This window comes from Eretmochelys imbricata, chromosome 11 (assembly GCF_965152235.1).
Source record: "Eretmochelys imbricata isolate rEreImb1 chromosome 11, rEreImb1.hap1, whole genome shotgun sequence".
Lineage (NCBI taxonomy): Eukaryota > Metazoa > Chordata > Testudines > Cheloniidae > Eretmochelys > Eretmochelys imbricata.
In genome coordinates, this window is record NC_135582.1 from 22991749 (window position 1) to 23003784 (window position 12036).

At 40.2% G+C, this 12036-nt stretch overlaps 1 protein-coding gene across 2 annotated transcripts in view; it reads left to right on the forward strand.

The window, feature by feature from the left end:
* Positions 1 to 611: 611 nt before the first annotated feature.
* Positions 612 to 12036, forward strand: part of ARHGAP15 (Rho GTPase activating protein 15) — a 448076-nt gene continuing 436651 nt past the window's right edge. Inside the window, exon 1 of one of the 2 annotated variants that reach the window (XM_077829446.1) lies at positions 612 to 735. The gene's annotated coding sequence lies outside the window, so the exon portion shown is untranslated. Of the gene's footprint in view, positions 736 to 8268; positions 8357 to 12036 lie in introns of those variants that run through there. The other variant, XM_077829447.1, reaches the window with a different exon arrangement.

Genomic DNA, 12036 nt, shown 5'->3' on the forward strand with positions numbered 1-12036 from the left:
GAGACTAACTATGGGAAGTAATCCAGAGAAGCAGACTGCTTGCTTGGTTTTCTAAGAACTGGCACATGAGGATGTGTTAAAACAGAATATTAAAGAAACAGAAATGTTTATCAGTGTGGGTTTAACCAGCCTGAAGTTGAAACAGATATAACTTCTCTAGTAAACCTTCTGAGTACTTACTGTGGTTGGAATTATTGTTTTACAAACTCCAAGTAACTGAATGGTAAGCAACATGTTTACTAAACCTCCCTTTAAAAAATGCACAAGTAGATTTGTTGCAAGCTTTTTATTTTAGCACTCAAAGCATTTACAGAAGGTAAGAAAAGGGAAGTTGTCTCAGGGCTTAGCAGCACAATTCCTCCCAGCATTTCCTTTGAAACAGCATATTTACCATCTGCAAAAAATTAATGCTATTCTCTACATTTATTGTAATTTTAGTTGAAAAAAATCTGTTTTTGTCCTATTGTGCTGCCTGTTATCCAAGACTCAAGGTTTTCTTCTATAGACGTTGATGCAAGTGACTTATTGGTACGGTGGTTAGCTCCTGCTTTTCAGGAAGTGGTTTTTTTACTCCCTCCCCACCCTGCTTTCTTTCTGTCTTTATAAGCTGAGGGAGATTAAACCAATTGCACCCTTTAGACATGTGACCTACATGGTTTCCGTTTTTAGAAATAGTTAAACAGTCGCAAGTTGATGGCAGTTGGAGATAAGAAGAAGACGTCCATGATTCTGTAGGTAAGGAACCTTACATTAACCTTAATGCAATTCATGAAGCCTATTGTTAAAGATGTGTGATAAGAGGTATGTTTATATATCCTTTCACAGAGACAATTTTAGACACAAATTTTAATATTTAAATGATTATTTTATTCCTCTTGGCATTATTTGTTAACTTTAGTACTATAAGCATATGGTATAAGCAACTGTGAAGGGTGCACAAAAGTATATAGTCATTAAAGGGCCAACACCAGCCCTCAGTTACATTCACACAGCTGTGGAAGTTAGGGCAGAGTTTGGAACTTTATTGTTTGGGGCTAAACTGTTCTGAAAAGGAAGGAGGGAGAGTAAAAAAAGCCTTCTCTCTGTGGAAGCTAATGCGCTTATTACATGATGGGGTCATGTAGCTCCATGAACGCCAGGAGCTACTGTTACACTATTTGTACTGCAGTGCAAGGACGAGAGACAACTGCAGCCCCTGCAGTCTAATGAGCCAAGTGACTACTCTCTCCTTGTAACACCTCATGTGCAAACCATCCCAAAGGGGGTGAGAAAGAGTCAAGGCTATAACTATTGTCTCCCCTGTCCTGGCTGGAAAGGGAGAGAGGAGAACATTGCACCATTACAAGACCACACTAGCGTATTTTGGGAAATCTCCCACTGTTAAATTATCACCATTGCAGCAGCACCTATGATAGCAACAGTGGGAGTGCTAATGCAGATAGAAGACAGGTGTTTTTAAGTCTACATAATAGGGTGGTAAAACGTCTGTGCCCTATCTACACTAGTGTTCCTATTATTATCATAATAATGGAGCTGCTTCAGTGGAAATGCAATGGTGGGATACTTCTGGGAAGATGCTAATGTAGACATGGCCTATTGGATGATGCATTATACATGTTCTTTCTGTACTCTGATCTGCTCAGAGCGGGGTTATACTTCCTGAACCACAGTCTCTCCCAGAGCTTCCCTTTGGACCATATTGCTCTGAATTGCCCTTAACATGGCGCTGTGTATAAATCTCACAATCTGGCCCTTAATCTTACTCAGAGAAATAACTAATCAGCAAGACGTACACATGACACACTGTTATGTTTTAATGATGGTCAGCATTTTAAGATTTCATTTTGTGGGACAATATAACAAAGGTTTGATTTTTGGTTACTTTGCATATTATGCAAAACTCAGTCACATTTGTAAATGAGTGCCTTATCACAAAAAATAGCTTGGTTATTTTCTGGAAATTTGGGTCATAGCTGAGAGAAATCATACATGGTTTGAAGTTCCCTTTTGCAATTTGCATACTGACTGTATTGTGCATGGAGGACAGGCTTTTTATTACTGTGATGACAACCCAAAGTGTCTGAACTTCTCAGAGACAAAAGCATTCTGTGTATACTAAAGCAGTGAAGGCAAAGACAAGGAACATAGTTTATATAAAAAGACTCTGTATTTGTCTGTTTGATACTTTTAATGTTTACTGTTGCAATATGCTGTTGGTCATTTGAAATTCACTTTTCTGGAGAGTTGCAAAATTTGTTTGAATTCACAACTTCTTTTTTTCTTTCTTCCCCCTGTAGTTTAACCCACTTTTCCCAAGGGTAATTCAACTTAAAAACATGGTTTTTTTTCCCAGAAAAGAAAGGTCTGTGCTCTGTTTTCCAGATGGAGGTCCCCATCTACCCAATTATACCCTAACCCTATGCTGGTACATATGGGTGCTTATTTGAAATGTGATAGATCATTCTCTCCCACACGTATAAACAGTATCCACATTATCTTCCTATACTTAGAAGCTACTACCATACTGTGATCTCTAAAGTGTGGCAAATGTTTAGGTTGTGATGGTGTCTTCTGCGTATCTTAACACAGCCTCTGTGAGGCTACTACTCCTCTTGCACACAGGTGAATGGAGAATGGATGTGTGAATGGGAACTGACAGGTACCTTTTAACTGTGCCCCACTCTCTTCCCACTGTGCTGGCCAATGCAGGTGTGAGGAGAGAAGTAACCAGGTAATGAGCTGGTGTAGATATTTTCCACTCTGAAGCAAAAAAGGAAGTAGCAGCCAAATTGTGACTCTGGTCTTCTCCTGGGTAAGTATTATTATGTGTTGCCCCCTACTTAGCACTACAGCCACAATCTAACCCACACTATTTTACTCAGTTGTAGAGAAGAGTTATAGCTGATGCCAAGATTTGTTACTTGTCCCCAGTCATGAATACTAAAGAGAGAGCTCCCAGCCAAGCTTTCAGGCAGTATGCAGTCTGATAAATTCACAACGCTTCACCCCTTTACTAGTTCTTCCAAATGGTGTGTTTGCTACACTCTGCATAGATTTTGGAGTTTGATTCAGAGGTGGGGAAGGCCTCTGGACTATTGGAATTATAGGCAACTGATGGACTATCTCCTGTTGGCTGGTCAAAAGCACAGTCCTCTGGGTTCTTTGAGGCTGACCACCTGCAATTCTGATCTTTTCCCATCTTTCTATAAGCAAGTGTTATGACTGTGCCTTTGCCAGGGAAGGCTACTAACTGTTCTTAAACTTGCGGAGATCTATTCCCTCCTCCAGAAACCTTCTCTTGATGCTGCAGTGCTTGCCAGTCATGCACAGAAGAGAGCAGACAATCTGTGAGAATGGACATATGTGTTATCAATGAGAGATTTGAAATGTGGCACCTGTTAAGTTCTCCTGTCTACTCAGCATATATATAATGCCTTTTGGGGTGATCATTTTAAAAGACAATTTTGAGTATTGTTAGAATGCTGGTGTAATTATGGAGACACTGGTTGTGGTTCCTTAGTTAAGGCTGTGTTCCAGTTTGCACTTAAATGACTTTCTTTTGTATGAAAAGTACAGGGTATTCTCACCAAACTTACAGGACTTATTCTTTGAGTTGAGAATGTACAGTTGTGTATCTCTCGGCCTGGTCTCAGTAGTTCATTCTCTCCACTATCTGATATCACTTCCTGGATGCATCAGAACCTACAGTTTCGTTACTGGTGGAAGTTGTCTATATGAAGCAGCTTTGGTCTTCTTTAAGGTTTTTCTTCACAGGCAGTGAGCCAGGTTAAGAATCTCAGCATAACTTCTGGCCATGCTTCTTCCATGGTATGCCAACTGCCCAAGCATAGTACAAAAGTGATTTTTCTAGTTGCATAATTTGCCCAAATCTGTGCCCTTATTTATCCTGTGATGACCTTGTAACAACAGCAGATGCTGTTGTGACTATGAGGCCTAATTATAGTAATACCCTCTTAGTGAGGCTCACAGCAGGGGTCTCCGTTACTTCCAGCTTGTTTAGAATGCAGCAGCACATACGCTCTTTGTCTGAGCAATTGTGAACGTGTTATAGCTGCCTTGACTTCTTTAAGTTAGGGGCAGGTTGACACTTCCGGCTTTGAATGCCCTTTGAATGCCCCGGGCTATACTGGGGAGCTCTCTGACCCTCAGTTTGACAGATGTCTACATTCACAAAATATCCACCTTTTAGAGAGGCCACTATTGTGTATTGGGTCCACAGGTGATTGTGCCTTTGCTGCATTGGGCACTAGGGTGTGGAACTTGCTCTCCCCCCACACACACCTTGAAGCCCATCTTGGTCCATCTCTCCCTGATTTTGACAAGCATCTCAATGATTTTTTTTCCAAAGGTGTATTTTAGAATGAACACTGTTAATCTCCCATTTCTCTCCCCAACCCTCATTATTATATTAGACCCTCTCATTTGCTAGTCTATATGAATTTTAATAATGTGGTTTTTAAATATGTTTTAGTGTCATGTAGGCCCAAATTGTCAATGCATCTCCTGCTCCAATTAAAGTCAGTAGGGTCTGCAAGTGCCCGGAACATCTGACTCAGGTCAGCAACCCAAATTAGTATCTTTGGAAAACTTAGATCCTTACCTGTCTGTATCAGTGTTCCCACCTTCACAGCAGGCTTTACTCAGCTGGGTTGTTGTTAGAATTAAAGGGCTACATAACAGATGTTGGTATTATCTAACTGACCTTCTAAGACTGTTTAGGCTCACAAATTACTTGGCAAAATATTAACTAAGGGAGCATATAGGTCCTTTAAAAATACTTTAAAAAAACCCAACACCTTAAGTAAGCTCAGGTCATTAGAGATTCCAGAGAAAGTGATGAATGGTTGGTTAAGACACTGACTTATTGTGGCAAAGTAATACATTTTCCCAACAGAATGGTCTCCCATTTGAGCTGGAAGGGTATTAAATACCTGAGCTTCTTATAGTGTTACTTGCAGATACCCTAAATATACCTGAAAATATTTTATTTTTATTGTGGTATGTCAAACTCAGCATCTTATTGTACTAACTAGGCACTTAACAAATGTGTAAGTTGACGCTGTCCCTGTCCCATGGACCTTAAAGTGTTCCTGGAGTTGGGCCTGGCTCCGGTCTAACATATCTGTTTTCAGCACTACCGCAATATCATAAGAAGAAAAAAATATATAAGGCAGACAAATGAAAAGAGAGCAAGCCAAAAAATGTGTTTTAAGTCTGTGCTTGCTCTTGTTCTTGTAATTTCCTTTCCCACCCACCCTAAGTAAAGCTTGTGACATATGGTACATTCCGTTGCTGAATTAGATATCACACATACAAATTTGTCATTATGTTGCACACAGACACTTAGCACCTATAGCTGTTTGCCAGCTAGCCAGCATGCTGCTAAACTCTCTCTGTCTGGGCAGCAGAGAGGGAACTATAACCCATAGTTATAGTGAAAAGAGTGGTTCATGACTTTTGCCACTAATAATAATAATCCCAAACAACAGAATCAGTGCTTGAATCAAAACCATTATTCTGTCTCTGGGACTAGTAAAACAATCATTCCATATAGTAGACCTAGTGTTTGAGCCAAACCCACCATTCTTATGGCTCCTCTTGACTGTGAGTAGCTCTCACATGGGCCACCTGGTTTTTTAGATCTGGGTGAGAGGTTGTTTGAGCTTGAATTAGGTCAGCATACCATTGGCCGATGTTATATTTTAGTTATTTTGAAAGAAAAAGAGGAGGAAGTGACAATAGACTAGTTGTTCAAAACTCCTATGACTGCTCTTCTTACAATGTCAGGCAGCACTGACCCTATGGCTGTTCAGAGCCAGCCCAAAGGATTTGGGAACAGTACAACTATTAGTACATAGCACCCCCTTCCTTGTGGTAGTCCGTTGGCCTCAATAAAGTAATATGTGGAGAGGGTCAGGAGGGTTTCTAGCCTAAATAATTGGCTAAAGAAACTGGTCCCCTCCGTCAGTTGATTCTTGCTTTTCCTCTGTGGCTGTTCTCTGAGATTCTCTAGTGCTCCAGTGATACTGGTTTGAGTAGCATGCAGGGATGCTTGTTGAAGAACCAGAAGGTCCTGTAGAGATAGAAGTCAATAAGAGTGGATGACTTTCTCCCTGATTTTTATCATCCTTTTTCATTATTGTACTTTTGGATCTTTGTAACATGGTCATTTCTTGAAGGGCAGCAGGATGAGGAGGTGGCACTTCACTAACTATGTCCACACCAGCGCGGTAAATCGACCTATGCTACGCAACTCCAGTTACGTGAATAATGTATCTGGAGTCGACATACCATAGGTCGAGTTACTGCGGGGCCTACACCACAGGGGGTCGACAGGAGAAACTCTCCCATCAACTTACCTTGCTCTTCTCGCTGGGGGTAGAGTACGGGGGTTGACTGGAGCGCAGTCTGCTGTTGATTTGGTGGGTCTTCACTAGACCGATGGATGGATCTCAGAGTGTCAATCCTGGCTGTAACGTAAATGTAGCTTAAGATGTGGAACTCAAAATAATACATTAATCAAAGCGAAAATAATATATAAATACAAAGTGATAAAAAAATGAAAAGGTTTCTTACACTAGCTATATTATGTGTTGTGGTGTAGATACTCAGTGATATGCTGTTACGTACAAACGGGAAGTTGTTTTATTGTTCTTGACAAATATGGTGTCTGGATATGCCTGTCACAGTAAAGTAGGACTGGGTATGCATTATGGTCCAGTGATTAGGACACTAATGTGGGACTTGAGAGACTGGAGTGCTGTGAGATCTTCTGATGGAAAGCACTGTATAAGAATGAGATATTATTATTTCTTGGGTTCTTCACTTTGTGCTAAGCATGCACATGATTAAAGAATATTTAATATTTTAAACATATACCTCCTTTAAAAATAACTTAAGGTACCATAGGTGTTTCTCCCTTATTGACAACCAGGTGCTTTAGTAATAGCCAGTGATGTCAAGTAAATTGAGGCACAAGAGACTAAACCTCACCAATTAAATCACCTCCCTTGAACAAATCCCCTTTGGGGCAGATGCCTTTCTCTTCCGACCTTCTCTCCAGCAGCATAATGGAGAGAAGTTCAAGGGGTAGGGGAGAAGAGTGCTGTGCAGGAAGAAAGAGCAGCCAGCTTGTAGTCCATTCAGTGCATCATTAGAATGCAATCTGGGATGGCTGGCAGTGCCCAGATCCTTCACTATGGCAGGTCCACGGAGAGCAGAAGAGACAGGGAGAGACCAGAGGGGCTTGCTGGCTTCTAGCCACTAAGGCTGAATTTACAGTTGCTGGTGGGGCTGAAAAAAGTTTGCCCCAAAGAGTGAAAAGTTGCAGCCCTATTGCAGAGTACTGCCCTCACTTCAGGAACTGCACCAGAGGCCCAATGGGGAAAACCTGAAGTGGGATTGAGGAGCTGGCCAGCTTGTGATTTCAAGAAAACAGTAGGCAGAGGACTGTAACTGGAAAAAAGGAAAGCAGGAGAAGCCTGTGACCAGGCAAGGAGCGAGGAATGTAGGAAATACATCAGTTAGATTCCTGTTGTTTTTTCAGGTGGGAAGTGGAAGGCAGGGACCCTGCTCATTTTCAGGAGGAGTAGGAGAGCTGTTCTAGGAGTTATAAATTAGGAGCTACTGTAGACAATGTGGGATAGGAAGAATTCCAGGTGGGTTAGTTGATTGGTGGATTTTATTTGAGATATCAATAATAATTTTGTGTGTGCACAGGGGGGATATTTGGGGTGTATCTAGCTGGCCAAATCCCTATCATTTATTCTGGACACCAACTGCAACTTGTCATAGCATCAGAAAGAAAAAGCCTTTGGTTGCATAACCATTTTAAACATTTTTATCATGTTTTTAAATACTTGGGAAAGTTTGGTCTTTTGCCTTTCCCATGCAATAAACTTGGAGCCACCAATCGTACAGGCCTTGTCTTCACTAGGAAAAAAAAAATGAGTTTTTAATCTATATTAACTAACCTGCTTTGAAGATAGGGCAGTTACAGTTATGATTTTAACCTGTGTAAACTGGTTGAGGCTCCCCCCTTTGGATTTTCCTCACCCAGTTAACAGGTTAAATCTACTGTTGCCTTGTATTCACTTGGATTTTAATAGAGCTTAGTTTAACATGGGTTAAAAGCACACCCTTTTTTCTAGTGAAGGCACAGCTATAGTCAAAATGAAAGTGAAATTTGTGTTAGCACAGCTGTAAAGTCAGAACTTGTACAACACAGGAAGGTCTTCTTGAGTCACTGGAATGCTTACTGCTTCACTCATTTGAAGTTCTTTGGTGCTGGATGTAGAATTGTGCCAAACTTTTCATCATCAGGTGCCTGCTTCAGGTAAGTATCTATAGTTTGGGAGCTTATCTGAATCTTGCCCAGATACGTTTTGCAAAATGGTGCTGGAAATATCTCAAACAGGTTTTCTGTGAGATTTCTAGCACTTCTACTTCTTGTTGCCACTGAAACTGTTGCAAAAACAACCTTTCTCATGGTATTTCATTGGCTCTGATCTGGTCTGGTAGCATGAAGGAAACAACACTCTTTTAAACAATTTAGAATCTCAAAAAAGGTACAGTTCAATATGGGTTTAAAAACTGGTGAAAATTCAGGATTTTTATGACATCCAACTTCCTAGTGAAAAATGTTTCTTATACAAAATGAAAAATTCTCATTTTGCAGTATTCTGGAAACAACATTAAGAAGCATCACATGCATGAGTAGAGTGAAACTTTTGCATTTAGATCTACTCAGTCTTGTATACACTGGTTAGAATTTCATAATTTTATTTCTGTATTGACAGAGGGTTTTTCTTTCCTTTTGCTACACACAGTTGGGAGTATAGTTGGCCTGTAGTAGCTCAAACACTATTGCCCAAGCTGAGCAGTGATAGGAACACATCGATCAGCATTTCTCTAGCTCTATCCGGTCTAGCATTAAACTAATTGGATCAATGTGATCCTAGCTCTGCTGCTGACAGCAATTGTTACTGTCAACAGCATAATGGGCAAACAATTTCTAGTTTGTTGAACATCAGCTGATATTTTTCCAGCTGTTTTTGGCACTGAAATAGAGTCAATATTCAACATATCTGGAGTATATTTTATGTAGTTTACGCAGCCTAATAATGGAAATCAGCTTGGTTATGAGTCAAATAGATTAAGGTAAGACATTAAATATGTTGCAAACAGGAAGTACTGTAAGTAGCAGTTTGCATGGGGAGGGTTCTTTTTTTGCAATAGTTCATATTCACATGGATTCTTTCTATTGCCTGTTATGTTTTTGTAACTTAAGTAAGCCACAAAAGTAATGTAACCCATATAGTACACTTTGAGCTTTGGGTTCTGTTTAAAAAACTGAAATATTAAGACCACACATCCCATTTTCAGTAAATGGCGGGGGCGGGGGGTGGGGGGGTAAAGCCTCAGTGATTTTTGTCACATACCGTGATTTTGGACATTAGAAAAATTGTAAAACCCCTATTGCTTTAAAATAACCCTCATATGATGTAACTCAGAACCAAGTGACGTGTGTGCACTGATTTATGCAGTAGTCACTTATAGACATTAAAATTCTCTCTGACCCCATACTCTCTAATGTTCCCTTTGTGCTATACACTAATCCTCTCCCCACTAACCAAGTGTTATGCAGTCCCACAGGGACTGGTGGGGAGGGAAATGGAATCTTCACTTGCCAGGTCACAGAATGCCAGAAAAAGAGCCTGAAGTCAATAAAAGTACGTTTGTAGGGCTGAGCATTAGATCTGATTAATTATTGAACTATTTGCTCATCACAGAGTCTACCACTACTTGCCTGGTCCCTCAAACGTTTCCCATGCTATCGTGGAAGAAGCATCATAGAGCACAGCAGAGACCCTTCCTAATGAGTCTGTCTCTCTGAGTATGTCTACAGTGCAGCTGGGAACATGCCTTCCAGCCAGGTTACACAGAGTAGTGCTCTCTCTGCTCAAGCTAGCATGTTAACAGTAGCAGTGTGGACATTCTGGCATGGGTGGCAGCTCGAGCTAGCCATGTGAGCTTGAACCCTGGTCACATGGGCTTAGACTGGAGAGATTAGTCCAAGATGCTGCCCTTGCCGTAATGTCCACACTGCTATTTTTAGCATGCTAGCTGGAGCCGATTTAGCATGACTCCAGCTAGCTGGGCTGGTAGGCATGTTTCCAACTGCAGTGTAGACATAAACTCTGTGGCTTGCTTCTTTTAGGGGCCTATGCACCCATACGTGGCTGGGGGGCAGGTTTTAAGGTTTTGTAGCTGGGACTGCAGTCATAATACAGGCAAGATTCCAGAGTAGCACAAAGCTGCCCTAATGTAGGACAGGATCTGGGCCTCAGTCCTCTATTTACACCTAGCAAGGGCAGCTATCACCAACATGCTACTATGAGACTACTGTTCACGTCTCTCACCCTGTCCACAGTGTACCCACTCTATTTCTTTTCCTTCACATCTCCTTTCTCCAAATCCGGAGACAAACTGAACTACAGCTTTTGAAATACACAGCTCTTTTACTGAATTTTCATATTTTTATCAAAACATGTAATAAGAGTAAAAAAAGGTACGCACATGCCACCTACCTAGCTTTGTCTAAATGTAACACAAAGGAGGACAACAACAAAGCAGTCATTTGGTTTATTGTTCTTTTGTCTTAATTTTTTGGCCACTTCAGATACTGTAAATGAGCCACTAAAACAAATATCTGAATAACAAGCTACAACCAAACTATTCCGGGCAACAAACCACACCTAACATATTTTTAATACTATTGTTACCACACAGGAAATCACTGAATTGAAGAATAACAGTTTGCAAGCTATATTACTGTGTACATTTTAAAACATAAGAGTATGTTGGCACCTACTCTGTGGAACCATAGAAAAAGTGTGGATGTAAGCTATATTCTAGATTGGTGCTCAAGAATGCAGGATGAAATATTGTGCTTTTCTTAAACTTTAGTACAAATACATAGAATTGTAGATGGTAGAGTTCGAAGTAGAAAAGAAGCAAAAAAGCAGATAAAAATCTTACCCAAAATACTATAACAGACACATAGTTTGACTATGATATATATACACACATGACATTGCCATCTTTGTCTTCGTAGCCTTGTGGAGGAATGGTCAGTTTGTTTTTTCCCTCAAGAAATGTGGTGAGTTAGTGCTTGAGTCTGATCTAATTTCACCCCAGTTGTCTGCTATTGTAACTCCATTGACTTAGGTGGATTCTGTGGTGAGATCAGAATCAAGAAAAGGGTACTTGACTCCTGTAGTCATAATGTATTTTGAACAGATTATAAGCAAACTGTTAAATGGCACCAGAATCCCATAAGAACTACAATGTTCTTATTCCAAGTGTGAACCATTAAGGATTTTTCCTGTACTTGTTTATCATGATTGAAAATTTGTATATTTACTTGCCTTGGTCAAACTAGTCTTTATCCGGAAAAAATATATAAAGTTTTAAAACTGCAAGAGAGAGAGAATGAAAGAAGTTAAAAATAGCCTTCCTATATAATGGAACAGTTCAGAACCTCACAGAATACAGGATTTGGTAGTTTGGGATCTTAAGGCTGCTTAAGGAGAGTGTGGTATGAAAACATTTTATTATTTGTATTACAGTAGTGACTATGGGCCACCATTCAGGATTGGGGCCTCATTGTGCTAGGAACTGTGCAAATATATTCTAAAACATGGCCCCTACCATATTCTACAGGGATTTGTTCTTGGCCCAATGCTGTTCAATATCTTTAACAATAATCTGGAAGAAAATATAAAATTATTGCTTTTAAAAGTTGCAGATGATTCACATTGATAGAGTAGTAAATAACTATGGGAACAGATCAATAATACAGATCCAGCTGTATTGCTTGGCAGGCTGGGCTCATTTGAACAACACATATTTTAATATAGTTACATTTTAATACGGCTAAATGTCAGTCACTCGAGATGGGAGACCATATTCTAGAATGCACTGGCATAGAAAAGGGCTACTGGTTGAATATGA